Source organism: Sorex araneus, chromosome 6 (assembly GCF_027595985.1).
Source record: "Sorex araneus isolate mSorAra2 chromosome 6, mSorAra2.pri, whole genome shotgun sequence".
NCBI lineage: Eukaryota > Metazoa > Chordata > Mammalia > Eulipotyphla > Soricidae > Sorex > Sorex araneus.
The window spans coordinates 147,657,244-147,671,683 of NC_073307.1; the positions used below are offsets into that span (position 1 = coordinate 147,657,244).

Below are 14,440 nucleotides of genomic sequence, written 5' to 3' on the forward strand. Positions count from 1 at the left end.
GCGTTGTGGCGAAAGTGCGTCTGAGAGCAAGCGACTGGATTTCCGCCGGATCCCTCAGCTCACCCCCCCGCCTTCCCTGAAGCGGATGAAAACAAACACGAACGATGGCGGCGCCGGGCAGCCGCCGGCTGCGGGGCTTCAGGCGGGAGTGATCGTTTGATCTGTAGAGAGGCACTTTGAAGAGCGTGAATCGGCGTGAGTGCGACCGCTCACCCAGTCCAGAGAGCGAACTCCCCAGCCCCGGACCTGTCAACCAGGAGCCTCCCGCGGCGCGAGGTCTCTCCGCGATCCGAGCTGTCACTGCAGCCCCGACTCGCGGAGCCCTCAGCCAGGAGGCGCGGCTGAGCGGCCCCAGGCCCCGGCCACCGTAATGAGAGTCCCGAGCCACGCTCTGTGTCGCAGCTTCGTAGGTACGAAACTTTTCGGGACGGCTGGGGGATTCCTCCCCCCCAATCCCACAAGATTTCTCAGCGCCCTCGGGTGGGAGGTTGTGACCCTGCGGCCTGTCGGGCACCTCACTGGGAAGTCGAGGCCGGCTCATCACCGGTCAGTCCTCTGCACTTTCTTCGGGAAGTCGGGTGGGTGGGTGAGTGACCCCGGATGCTTCCCGATCTTGATAGGGATTCCCCAGAGCTTGTTTCTGCCCCTTCTCAGCTCGGGGGAGGTCGTTTGTGGGTCTTCCCTGCCGGGTAGGGACCCCAGTGAGTGAGGTCGGCTTTTATGCCATCAAGATTTGTTGAGTACCACATATGTACCCCGCGTGTAGGTGAGGTTAACTAGTGCAAAGGGGGAGCCCAAGGTTCACGCCTCTCTTCTTCCTGGCAGTGGAAGGACCCGTGGAAACCTCCGATCCGTTCTCGTTCAATAAACCTCGGGGTAAGTGGCCGACCACTGTTCTCGGCTTCATCGATAACTTTATATCCATTTTATCTGGGAGGGTTTGCACCGTCTAGCTCCGTCCACCCGCCTCCGTTGCGAGTCTCCACTTTCCCTGGCGTTCTCGAGCCAAAGAGACATAATGTTCAAGAAAAAAGTGCCTGCCTGCTCGCTTGTACTCTTTGTTGTTCCAAAACTCATCTCCAAAAGTGGAAGACTCTGTGGGACACTTTAGATGGTCTGTATGCAATCACAGAACATAGACTTTCCTGTACATGAACTTTACTGCAGGGTGTGTGTGTGTGTGTGTGTGTGTGTGTGTGTGTGTGTGTGTGTGTGTGTGTGTGTGTGTGTGTGTGTGTGTGTGTGTGTGTGTGTGTGTGATATGTCAGGTTTTTCCTGTGTAGTGGCCATTGTGGCTTTTAGTAAATTGTTTATTTTGTTTGTTTTGGCTTGTTTTGGGCCTACACCCAGCTGTGCTCAGGTTCTACTCGTGGCTTTTTGCTCAGGGATCTTCTGGAGTGGCTTTTTTGAGACCTTATGGGTTGCTGGGGATTAAACCTCTCTGGACCTTGTGTGAGGCACATACCATATCCACTATACAGTCACTTCAGGGCTAATTCTTTTTTTTTTTTTGACTTCAACTTTCAACAACAACAAAATGCACTTGGGATGAAAATCCTAACTTAATATTTTAATTTTAAAATTATTATTGTTTTGAGAGGGACATGTCTGGCTGTTCTCAGGAATCTTCTGATTCTGAGCTCACTCTGTCTCTGGAGTTGCTTGGGGGACCAAAAGGAGTGGGAGAAGGGTTTGACCTAAGCATAAAGCCAGCCCTGTTCAGCTCTTTTCGGTATTTTTTGTACCCTGTGGGTGATGAGTAAATTCAGAAACAAATGTCTCATATATTGATTTATATAAGATTGTACCTTTGTGGGTAAGAAGTTAGGAAGACCATGAAAGATAATAGCTTTTGTCTAAACATGACGACTTTTGAGATCCTTGTTTTATAAAAATTGCAGAGGGACTTGGGAATTAGTTCAGATGTTAGAGTACATACTTCATCATCATCCCTGGTAGAGTCTTGGTGGCATGGAGCATGGGGAGTGTATTCCTGGCTCCCATCCCCCACCTGCCCCGAACTACTGGGTTTCTGTATCTGACATATCTAACTCTTCTGTGGTTCCCCTCCCCAAGTGTTATTTGTATTTGTTTTTCTTTGGGGGAGGGTGTTGGGGTGCCACACCCTCCTGTGCTTATTCCTGGTTTTGTGTCAAGGATCACTTCTGGAGGTGCCAGGGATCAAATCCAGGTTAACTTCATGTAAGGCAAGTACCTTGTCCACTGTAAAATCTATCTGTCCCGAGTGGTTCTTAAGCGGTCAAGAAGATAATTCAAAGGGTTGGCTCCCTAGCACCGCTTAGCCTCCAGAACACCTTTGAATGTAGCCCTGGTGGCCTCCAGCAAAGCTGGGAGAACCTTCTCGTTGGAAAGAGCAGTTGGGTGCTGGAGTGCAGTAGGTAGGACTTTTTCCTTGCAGGTTGCCAACACAGATTTTATCCCCAGCCTCCCATATAGTCCCCTAAAACAACTCCAGGAGTGATCCCTGAGTGCAGAGCCAGTAGTAAATCCTGAGCACTGCTGGGTATGGCCCCAAAATAAAATAGTAGTTATTAAACTTGAAGATGAAAACTGAAAATCTTCAACTGCTAGCTCCCCATATTGTACACATTTTTTTAAGGACTGTCTTAAAATCTGTGTGTTATTTTGGGTCATACTGCATTGCTCAGGAACCACTAAGTGTGGTGTTTTAGATTGCTCCCAGTGGTACTCAGGGACCATGCAGTGCCGAAAAGTGAGCCTGGGAATTTTGCATGTACTCTAGCCTTTTGAGTTATCTCTATGGTCCCATTTAAGAAGTTCCCCAGGTCAGAAAGATAGTAAGCCTTTAGTAAATCTTTAGTAAGATATTTGCCTTACACATGGCTTAGCTGATTCCCTCCCTTGAATCACTGCATATGGTCCCCTGAGCACAGAGCCAGGAGTAAGTCCTAAACCTCTCAGGGTGTGGTCCAAAAGACAAAGGAAAGATGGATGATTATATTCATTGAAATGAGGTTGGAGTGCTACTTAGGTTACTAAGAAAAGAAACTGCACTGAAAAAAAATGTTAATCCCCTCTCCCTTTTAAAATTCAGTTTAGGACTTTTTATCTTTGGGGGGGGTTGTGATTGGACCACTTTCAGTGATGTGGTTACCATTGGTTGTCAGAGGTACTCTTGGCTCTCTGTGTCCCAGGGCTGTCTTCTTGCAGTGTTCTGGGGACCATATCAGTGCCGGGAATTGGTCTGGGGTTGGCCACATGCATGGCAAGAACCTGCTGTACTCTCTGACCTCCATCTTTTTTGGGGGGCGGTGACAACCTGAGGTGCTCAGGGATTATTACTCCTTGCCCCACACTCAGGGATTATATCTGGTGGCTTGTGGGACCATATGGGGTGCCAGAGATCCAATCTAGGTCGGCTCTGTGCAAGGCAAGTGCTGTAACCACTGTACTATCACTTTGACCTATTTTTTCTTTAAGGTATAGAAATATGGAGACTTATTTTGGTTTTTTAAATACACCAGGTGCTCGGAGCCTACATGTGACTTAGTGATTTATGGATGATGTGTTGCTGGGGATCAAAGCCAGGACTTGTGCAGGCAGAGCATACACTCCAGCTGTCTGAGCTATCTCACCAGCATGGAGTCTTGTTGCTAGGAAATGCAAGTTACTCAGCTTTTATTAGGGACCATCATATTACTTAAAAAGTTTCTGACTAATATTACAGTACATTTGTTTAGTAAATGTTTCTTTTTTAACTATTGTGTTAGATCATATCCTGAAATACTGTAAATAGCATGTAGTGCTGTAAATGCTCCTTGTGGCATATTCCTGGCCCTATTGCTCAGGGTCTACTTCCATCATGGAGCTCAGGGGACTCCTGGTAGATCCCCAAGACCATATGGTACTGGGACTCAAACCTGGTGCTTGGGCCAGAGCGATAATACAGCGGGTGGGGCACTTGCCTTGCACACAGCCGACCTGGGTTTGATCCTGGAATCCTATGTGGTCCCTCAAGCACCCCAGAGGTAATTCCTGATTGTAGAGTCAGTAGTAACCCCTGAGCATTGCAGGGTGTGGCCTCAAAAAAAAAACCACCAAAAACCTGGTGTAGGGAATCAAACTCAAGCCTCCAACATGCAGAGTGTGTGCACCTGCTCTTTGAGTTATATTTCTGGTCTCTAAAAGTTTGTTTGTGGGGCCGGAGCGATAGCACAGCGGGTAGGGCATTCGCCTTGCACGCGGCCGACCCAGGTTTGACCTGGGTTCGATCCCCGGCATCCCATATGGTTCCCCCAAGCACCGCCAGGAATAATTCCTGAGTGCAAAGCCAGGAGTAACCCCTGAGCATTGCTGGGTGTGACCCAAAAAGCAAAAAAAAAAAAAGTTTGTTTGTTTATTTATTTATTTATTTATTACCATACCCAGCAGTACACAAAGCTTAGTTTTTTGTTTGTTTTTGTTTGGGGTTTTATAATTTTTTTTTTTTAGCTTTTTTGGGTCACACCCAGCGATGCCTATACGTTACTCCAGCCTCTGCACTCAGGAATTACTCCTGGCAGGGCTCAGGGGACCATATGGGATGCCAGGAACCATACAGGTTGGTTGTGTGTGCAAGGCTAGTGCCCTACTTGCTGTAATATCACTCTGGCCCCTAGAATGCAATCCTTCTATGTTTGTTCCTTTCCCTTTGACACATTTCATTCAGCATGATACTCTCCGTGTCCATTCATGTATAAACAAATTTCATGACGTTATTTTCCTAACATTTGCATAATGTTCCATTGTATAGATGTACCATAGTTTCTTTTTTTTCTTTTCTTTTTTTGCTTTTTTGGTCACACCTGGAAATGCCCAGGGATTACTCCTGGCACTGCACTCAGGAATTAATCCTGGAGGTGCTTGGGGGGTCATGTGGGATTCTTGGGATCGAACCTCATCGGCTGGTGCAAGGCAAACGCCCTACCCTCTGTACTATCCGTTCAGCCCTACGTACCATAGTTTCTTTATCCACTCATCTGTTTTCTGGGGTTTCCAGATTCTGGCTATTGTGAATAGTGCTACAGTGAACATAAGAGTGCAGTTGACGGGGCTGGAGTGATAGCACAGCAGGTAGGGCGTTTGCCTTGCATGCAGCCGACCCGGGTTCGATTCCCAGCATCCCATATGGTCCCCCAGCACCGCCAGGAGTAATTCCTGAGTGCAGAGCCAGGAATAACCTCTGTGCATCGCTGGGTGTGACCCGAAAAGCAAAAAAAAAAAAAGAAAAAGAGTGCAGTTGACTTTTCTACATTGTGGTTTTGGACCTGTATTCCCAGAAACAGTATTACTGGGTCATATGGAAGCTTAATTTCTAGTTTTTTGAGGAATGCCTGTATTGTTTTCCAGAAAGGCTGGACCAATCAGCGTTCCCACCAGCAGTGAATGAGAGTCCCTTTCTCCCCACATCGTGCTAACACTGGTTGTTCTTTTTGATGTGTGCCAGTATCTGGAGTGAGATAATATCTCATTGTTGTTCTGATTTGCATCTCATGTCCCTATTAGCCATTTGTTTATCTTCTTTGAGAAAGTTTCTGTTAATCTCTTCTCCCCATTTTTTGTTGGGATTGTATGGTTTTTCTTTTCTTATAAAGTCCTACCAGTGCCTTACATACCTTGAAATCTTATTTTAAATCTTAAAAGCATAAGTTTAGTCATACCCAGCTGTGCTCGGGGTTTATTCCTGGCTCTGTGCTCAAGGATCATTTCTTGTGGGACTTGAGGTTGCCATATGGGGTACAGGGAATTGAAACCAGGTTGGACATGTTAAAGGTAAGCACCCTACCCACTATACTATCCTCTGGCATAGCTCTGCCTCTCTTAAAAGTATTTTTGCATTTTAGTTTGTTTTGGTTTGGGACCACATCCATTGGTCCCAGCCCTGGTCTCTCAAAGGCGAAGCATGCCCTTGAGCTTCATAAACCTCCTTCCAGACTCAGGCATTTATTTTTTCATTTATTTATTGCCATGCCAGATAGAACCCTGAACCTCAGTTATTATGCAAGGCAAATGCTCTATCTCTGAGCTACTTCTCCAGCCCTTGAAAGCATTTAAATCCTTAAGTGGATTTAAAATTGACTTTAGTTTGCTTTAAAGAAAAAAAATCCCTTCAGTTTGCTTTTAACTTTAGCAAAACTATGGGTCAGTTTATTAGAGAAACAAGCCTTCTAAAGGCCGGTATAAGTGGCTTAGGAAATTTGTCTTCTTCCAGTGGTGTCCCCCATGTGACCTTGGTTACCAGAGAAAAGATAAGATTGTGAATCACTTACATGTAGAAATAGCCCAGGGCACTGTTGACCATTGTCAATGGTTACTTCATAAAAGTAAATTAAATTAATTATCCTGAAAAATAATTGGTTTTCTGACTGAGTCATGCATATGTGAAAAAAAAATATTTTTTCATCTTTGTTAAAATGTTTTTTGGGCCACACCTAACTCTTGGCTCTGTGCTCAGTGCTCCTGGAGGGGCTGGTAATTGAGCCCAGTGGGCCATGTGCAAGGCAAGTGTATACTAATAGTCATGACATGAATCAATTTTTATAATTTATTTTCTCTTGAACCTGAGAGAATACTAAAATAGAGCTCAGTAGCAAGGAACTTTATTGCCAGATGTGTTTTCCTCTCTCTTGGGATTTTGGACTATAACTGGTAATGCTAAGGGGCTATTCCTGGCTCTGTGGTTACTCTTGATGGTTCTGGGGATTGAACCAGCGTCTGCCACATGCAAGGCAAAGGCCTTAACCCCTGTACTGTTTTTCCAGCTTCTATTGAAAGAGCACTTTGTGGCATGCACTCTTTACAGGAACTCTTACTTCGTTCTTAAAACTACTCTATCAGCGGGGGGCTGGAGCAATAGCACAGCAGGTAGAGCGTTTGCCTTGCACGCAGCTGACCTAGGTTCGATTCCCAGCATCCCATATTGGTACCCCGAGCACCACCAGGAGTAATTTCTGAGTGCATGAGTCAGGAATAACCCCTGTGTATCGCCGGGTGTGACCCAAAAAGAAACAAAACAAACAAACAAAAAAACTACTCTATTAGGTATTTTTCCATCATTTTATAGGAATGTTATATTAGAAAGATAGAATGTTTCCATGTGCCTATGTGCCACTTTGGTTTTACTATTCAGATCCTCTATGTTTTTGTTTATATCTTTTTATTTACTTCTGCTTAAAAATGTTTTTTGTTTTGGTGCCATACTCAGGGGTACTTAGGGGCTACTCCTGGCACATTGTTGAGGTTTGCTTACAGTATTCTAATTTTCATTTGTTGGAAAAAGGTGGGACATTCATAATTTAGTAATTACATGCCTATGCCTAGAAAATGGGGTAAATAACTTACTTGTACTATTTTTTTTCTTAACTGTTTCTGATTTTTACTGTATCAAGCTTTTAAAAACCTTGAGTTTGGAGGGATAGTACAGTAAGTAGGGTGCTTACCCTGCACATGGCTGACCCAGCTTCAATCCCAGAAGCACCTATGGTCCCCCACCAGGAGTGATCCCTGAACACAGAACCAGGAGTAAGCTCTAAGCATAGCCAGATAGCATGTAAGGCAAACAGCCTACCGTCTGTGCTATCACTCCAGCCACTTTGAAATTATGCCCCCTCTCCACCAAACAAAAACACAAAAAGCTAGACTTAAAAAATAAAAAATTCTGTGTTAGGGGCCAGAAAGTTAATATAGTAGGTAAAGCAGATTGTCTTGCAAGCTGCTGACCAGTGTTCAATCTCTAGCACCTCATATGTCCCTCTGTGCACTGCATATAGTTCCCTGGGCACTGCTTATGGCCCTTGAGCACTCCCCTGAGTGATTCCTGAGCACAGCTGGGTGTGACCAACAAATCAAAGTAAAGAAAAGTAAAGAAATAAGTTTATGTTAAGTATTGGAAAATACAAAAAGTGATCTTTCAGTCACTGTCACTGTCATTCCATTGTTCATCAATTTTCTTGAGCGGGCAACAGTAACGTCTCCATTGTGAGACTTGTAGCTGTTTTTGGCATATCAAATACGCCACGGCTCTGCTGTGTGGGCGAGAGACTCACCGTAGCTTGCCGGGCTGTCCGAGAGGGGCAGAGGAATCGAACCCGGGTCAGCCACGTGCAAGGCAAATGCCCTACCCTCTGTGCTATTGCTCCAGACCAGTAATTGATGTTATTCTCCTCTGAGTCTTGAGGGATAGAATATTATCTGGAATATTTATTTTGGCTTTTTTTTTTTGGTGAGGGGATCCACAACCAGTGATGCTTGGGGCTTACTCCTGGCTCTGCACTTAGGAATTACTCCTTGTGGTGCATGGGGGATCATGTGGGATGCTGGGGACAGAACCTGGGTGAGTCGCATGTAAGGCAAACAGTCTACCCTCCTTACTATCATTCCAGCCACTCTGAAATTATTTTTATGTAATTACATTCAAAATTACTGTGCATTTTGGGGCTGGAGTGATAGCACAACAGGTAGGGTGTTTGCCTTGCATGCGGCCAACCCGGGTTTGATTCCCGATTCCCAGCATCCCATATGGTCCCCTGAGCAACACCAGGAGTAATTCCTGAGTGCAGAGCCAGGAGTAACCTCTGTGCATTGCCAGGTGTGACCCAAAAAGGAAAAAAATTTACTGTGAATTTTTATGGTATTCTGCATTTTCCTACTCTCTTTTTTGTGGAATGAGGGATAAGATTAGGTCTTGCTTTTTTTGGACACGGCTGACTTTGCTCAGGGCTTATTCCTGTGCTCGGGAATCAGTTCTGGCAGAGCTCTGGGGACCCCAGACATGTGGTGCCAGGTATTGAATTGTTCTGGCTTGAGTGAATATAAGGCAAAATGCCCTATCTGCTGTTCCGGCTCTCTGGCCCCAAGGTCAGGTTCTTTTTATGGACACGTGAGAAGAGTTGGGAGATGGAGCTCCGTGGTAGAGTACATGATTTGCACATAGGAGGCCCTGCATTTGATCCTCAGCACTGCTCCTCGTGCCAAGCACAGCCCCGGAAGCACTGCCAGTCATCATCTCCAGAGCCTCAGCAAAGCATGCCATCTCCAGGGTACCCGAAAAAAAGTGAGTGCAGGCCCAGCTAACAGTGGGCAGCCCCTGAGCAGAGAGCTGGAGTTGCCCCCACCCCAGCACTGCTTAGTGTGGCCTAAAATAATTTAGTTTTGGTTTTGTTTTTTCAGTCATCCCCAGTGATGCTCAGGGTACTCCTGGCTCTGTATTCAGAATTTATTCCTGGCGGTGCTCTGGGACTATATACAGAATGCTGGGGATTTAAACCTGGGTTGACCTTGTACAAGGCTAGATTATCAAAATAGTTCTTTTAAAAAAAAAATTTTTTTTTTGAAAAGCAATTGAAGGGCTGAAGTGATAGCACAGCGGGTAGGGCGTTTGCCTTGCACGCGGCCTACACGGGTTCGATTCCCAGCATCCCATATGGTCCCCTGAGCACCGCCAGGGGTAATTACTGAGTGCAGAGCCAGGAGTGACCCCTGTGCATTGCCAGGTGTGACCCAAAAAGCAAAAAAGAAAAAAAAAAAGAAAAGCAATTGAAATCTGACCCCTGGCAAGCACTACAACTAGAATGCAGGTGCACAGAAGCAGGTGTGCTCTGGCCTATTATAAGCACTGCATTCACGTCTGTGCCTCCTTTGGTGGTTGCAAAAGTGATGAGGCGAGCAAGGAGGAAAGTACTTTTTTTTTTTTTTGCTTTTTGGGTCACACCCAGCAATGCACAGGGGTTACTCCTGGCTCATGCACTCAGGAATTACTCCTCGCTGTGTTCGGGGGACCATATGGGATGCTGGGAATTGAACCCGGGTTGGCCATGTGCCAGGCCCTACCTGCTGTGCTATCACTCCAGCCCCGGAAAGTACTTATTTTTTAAAGACAACAAGGAAAATGGAAAACCAAAATAAATTAGGGAGAGGTAAATTGAGGAACTTTGTAGCCAGCAATTTTCATGTGAAGAGCTTAAGAGGAGGGGCCCATGGGAAGCTCAGTGGCCCAATGCCTGGCTTGAGTGCCTGCATGAGGACAGAGGACAGTGAGTCCAAGAGTCCATTCGCTGATCCTGCCCGACGGAAGGGAGGGTGAGCCCAGCAGCTTTTCCACTTGGAATCCTTTCTGCATTTTGTTATCCCTGATGCTGCAATAAGTTGTGTGGGCCCAGGGTAGGAGAGTTAGTATAGGAGTTAAGGCGCTTGCCTTGTATGCAGCCAACCCCGGTTCAAACCCTGGCACCAGTAGGATATGTCTATATATTTCTTATTTCTTTCCTTTCCTCTTTTGATGATGATGTTGCCATGGCCAGGGATGGCGCATGCACTTTTTTAAAATAGTGCTCATGCATTTATTTTTAGCATCCTTTATGCCTTGCACGAGGCCGACCCGGGTTCAATTCCTCTGTCTCTCTTGGAGAGCCCGGCAAGCTACCGAGAGTATCCCACCTGCACAGTAGAGCCTGACAAGCTACCCATGTTGTATTTGATATGCCAAAAACAATAACAACAAGTCTCACAATGGAGACGCTACTAGTGCCAGTTCGAGCAAATCAGTGAGCAACGGGATGACAGTGATACAGTGCTACAGTGATATTTTAAGCACCATGACGTACAGTACTGTTTTGGTTTTGTTTTAGTTTGGCTTGGGGACCATACCCAGTGGTGTTCAATTGTCACTCCTGACTCTGCACTCAGGAATCACACCTGGTGGGGCTAAAAGGACTATGTAGGTACTAGGGATCAAGCCTGCGTTAGTCACATGAAAGATAAGGGCCTTATCCTTATCTGTCCATCCCTATAATACGGTTTATGGTAAGATTTCATAAATAGAACATTCCAGCACACCTGAGTGAAATTTTTCCATCTTTAAAAAAAGGTCCAGGAACCACAGTTTAGAATAAAGCTTTAACAGTTAGTTGTCACGTCTCTTTAGTCCTTTATTCTAAAATGGTTCTTTGGCCTTTCTTTGCCTTTTATAAGTTGACATTTTTGAGAAGTACAGGCACATGATTTTGTCTCTTTCTGAGCTCGTCTGCTGCCTCACAGTTTGGGGTTACGCAGTTTGAGCAGGAGCCCTTACCTTATCACTTCAGGAAGGATGTGGCGAACTTTTTCCCATTTTTTGGTATCTTTGGTTACTCTTAAGTTGTGTCCTCTGAACTTCTCTTTCTAATTAATAAGTAATCTGAAGTAAGATTGCATAAATATCTCATTCGCCAACAAACTTTCACCTAGTGGTTTTATCATCCATTTGTGAGTTGCTTAACGTTAAAGCCCTTTTTTTTGGGGGGTGGGGGTGCCACACCCAGCTTTGCTGAGGGCTTATTCCTGGCTCTGCACTTCTGGAGGGATTTGGGGAATCATTTGGGGTGCTGGAAATTGAAACTGGGTTGGCCTTGTCAAGGCAGGGGTCTTACCTGATATACTGTCTCTCTGTTCCTGAGCCAGACATCTTAAATCTCAAGCACGATTTTAAGAAAAGAAAACAAAACTTTTTTTAAAAAAAAAAAACAAACCTTTAATGTATGAAAAATTTCATATGAAAAATCTTTATTATGACAGGTAGGCTTCTTCAATGGTTTCTGGCCTGTATATAATCAATGAAAAGCAAGGTGACACAAGAGACACTAGCTGCCTCTTAGTGTGACCCAAACCTAAATCACTGACCAAACCAAATGCTGACAGGGATATAAAGTAACAAGAATACCTTCCTACCTCATTACTGGTGCTGGAGAAAGAGTGATGCTCAATGCCCAAAGGGGGGAGGGAAAGAGAGACAGGGAGCGGGGAGAGGGAGAGAGAGAGAGAGAGACAGAGAGAGAGAGACAGGGAGCGGGGAGAGGGAGAGAGAGAGAGACAGAGAAAGAGACAGAGAGACAGAAAGAGAGAGACAGACAGATAGAGACAGAGAGAAGAAAAGCGCCAGCCATAGAGGCAGGCAGTGGGTAGGAGGTGGGGGGTGATGGGAAGGAACCTGGGGACCCTGGTGCTGGGAAACGTACACAGGTGGAGGGATGGGTGTTAGAATACTGTGAGACTGAAATCTAATCATGAACAGCTTTGAAAGGGCCTATCTCATAGTGATTCAATAGAAAAGTAAAGTAAAAGAAAAAAAAAAGAAAGGGTGCTGCTTGAGAAGATGGCTTGTGGGTGCGTCTATAAACTAAACCACGTGACTCAGCTCTTGCCACATGATTCAGCAGTTGTGTGCTCCAGTTGTTACTCAAAGTATCCTCCAGTAGAAGGGCTGGGTGGATGACCCAAAGGGCAGGAGTACATGCAGGAGCCCCAAATGCGATCGCCCCACTATACGCTCTCCGGAGCACATAGCAAGAGCAACAACAACCAACCCAGTTTAGGGCTTTCTCCACTGCAGTTCTGCTGTCAATGAACTGTTTTTCTACTCTTCATCGCCCCTTATATTTATACCCATTCTTTTGATTTTGAGCCACTCTCCACGGTGTTTAGGGGACCATGTGACTCTAGGGATCAGACGATCAGACTGAGTTGAACTCAGTTTTCTTCATGCAAATTATGTGCTTGCTTCAGCCCTTTGAGCCATCTCCCTGGCCCTTTGTTCATTTGTGTTTATGCTTTTATTATATATTTATATATTTTTGGTTTTGTTTTTGGGCCACACATGGGGGTGCTCAGGCTCTGCACTCAGGAATCACTCCTGGCAAGTTCAAGAGATCATATGGGATGCCAGGGATCAAACTTGGGTCAGCTGTATGCAAGAAGCATCTTACCCCCTGTACTATCTCTCTGGCTCCTATTTTTATTTTAGGGGCCAGGAAGTTTACACCTGGTGGTGCTCAGGGCTTACTCCTGTCGGGGCTTAGGGCACACTATGGGGTGCTGGGGATCGAACCTGGATCATGCAAGACAAATGCTCTACCCACTCCCACTGAATTATTGCTCTGGCCAGTTTGTATTTCTAAAAGCCCTTTTCCTCTGTGTCCAGGAATGTACTCAGTAGTAGAGTGCTTACTTTACATGGGTGGATTCTGTCCCCAGCACTATGGGGAGAAAGTCTACCCTTGTTTTGTTTTGTTTTTGCGGGGGGGGGGGGGAGGTATACTCAGTAATGCTCATGATTACTCCTGACTCTGTGTTCAGGAATCCACTGAGGATCATGCAAGACAAACACCCTACCTGCTGTGCTAAACACCCTACCTGCAGTACTATCACTCCGGCTCCCTTTTTTGGTTTTTGGTCATCTTAGTGGATAGGAGTAGAAATAAATATGAACATGAAACTTGTATTTTAACCAATCGGTTCATTTTTTTACCTAATATCTTCTTACCTTTCAGTTATTATTTTCTTTTCTGTCTTTGAACTTTATAGCTTTTGTGTTTCTTTTTCAGTTATTTTTTTTTTTGTCTTTTTAGTTTTGGGAACACACCCAGCAATGCTTAGGGCTTACTCTTTTCTGTGCTCAGGAATCACTCCTGGTGGGCTTGGAGACCATATGTGGTACCTCCTGTACTATTTCTCCAGCCCTAATGGTTTTTGTTTTTCCATATCACACTGGATATGATTCTAGAGATTGCTCCTCAGAGATGCTCAGGGGATTATGTAGTGCCAGGAAGTGAACCCAGGGCTCCAGCATGCAGAAATGTACTCCAGGGGCTAGAGAGGCAGTACACTGGGTAAGGCGCTTGCCTTGCACACTGTACCCCCTATTGTCCCTGTAACCCTGCCAGGAGTGATTCCTGAGCACAGAGCCAGAAGTATACCCTGAACATCATTGGGTAAGACTCAAAAACAAAACAAAGTGCTTTAGTCCTTTGAGCTATCTCTCAGGCCTCCAGTGATTTTTATTATTTGTTTAGGGTTTTGAAGAAAAGACTTAATTAAATGAGGCTATTTCTCAGATGAGAAAAGCTGCAAGTGGGGGGGACAGAGGTGTTGATGAAGCTTGAAAGCACAGCATTATGATTTTTAAATGCATTTTTGTCCTCATTAAGCCATTTTAGAGAGGTGACACTGATAAATTTAATTAAACATGTGAGTGGGAACTACATAGAATTTTCCATAAATACCTGAAATTATACATAGTAATTGGGTTATGTCCCTAGGGCAGATATTTTAATAAGGAAGTAAAGTAGCTCTGGTGAACTTGCATATTCAGCATATTATCAGGAAAGGGCCAGGAAGTTTGAAAGCTAGCAGAAGTGCTTTGCAGCATGGAGAGACTCGATGGCTCTGAAGAAAAAAGGGCCTTTATTTGAACTAAGTAGTAGCTGAGAGTCCCACTTCAGCTTACACTCCAGCTGATGAATTACCTTCAAACCCATGAGCTGGTCCATCAGAAGACATTGATGGACACGGAAAGATGTTCTGGCTGTTTTAACATGCTGGTGCCGGTGACTAGTATGGGCAGTTGTCAATCTGCCAAATCTAAAGAGAAAGTCAGATGCTTAACATT

General features: G+C 45.2%; 1 protein-coding gene across 8 annotated transcripts in view; it reads left to right on the forward strand.

Annotated features, from left to right (window-relative positions):
- Positions 1–60: 60 nt before the first annotated feature.
- ATG13 (autophagy related 13) overlaps positions 61–14,440 on the forward strand; it is a 47,804-nt gene continuing 33,424 nt past the window's right edge. For 3 of the 8 annotated variants that reach the window (XM_055141573.1, XM_055141575.1, XM_055141577.1), the window contains exons 1-2: positions 63–410; positions 826–876. The gene's annotated coding sequence lies outside the window, so the exon portion shown is untranslated. Of the gene's footprint in view, positions 411–825; positions 877–14,440 lie in introns of all 8 variants that reach the window. The other 5 variants (XM_055141578.1, XM_055141574.1, XM_055141579.1 and 2 more) reach the window with 5 other exon arrangements.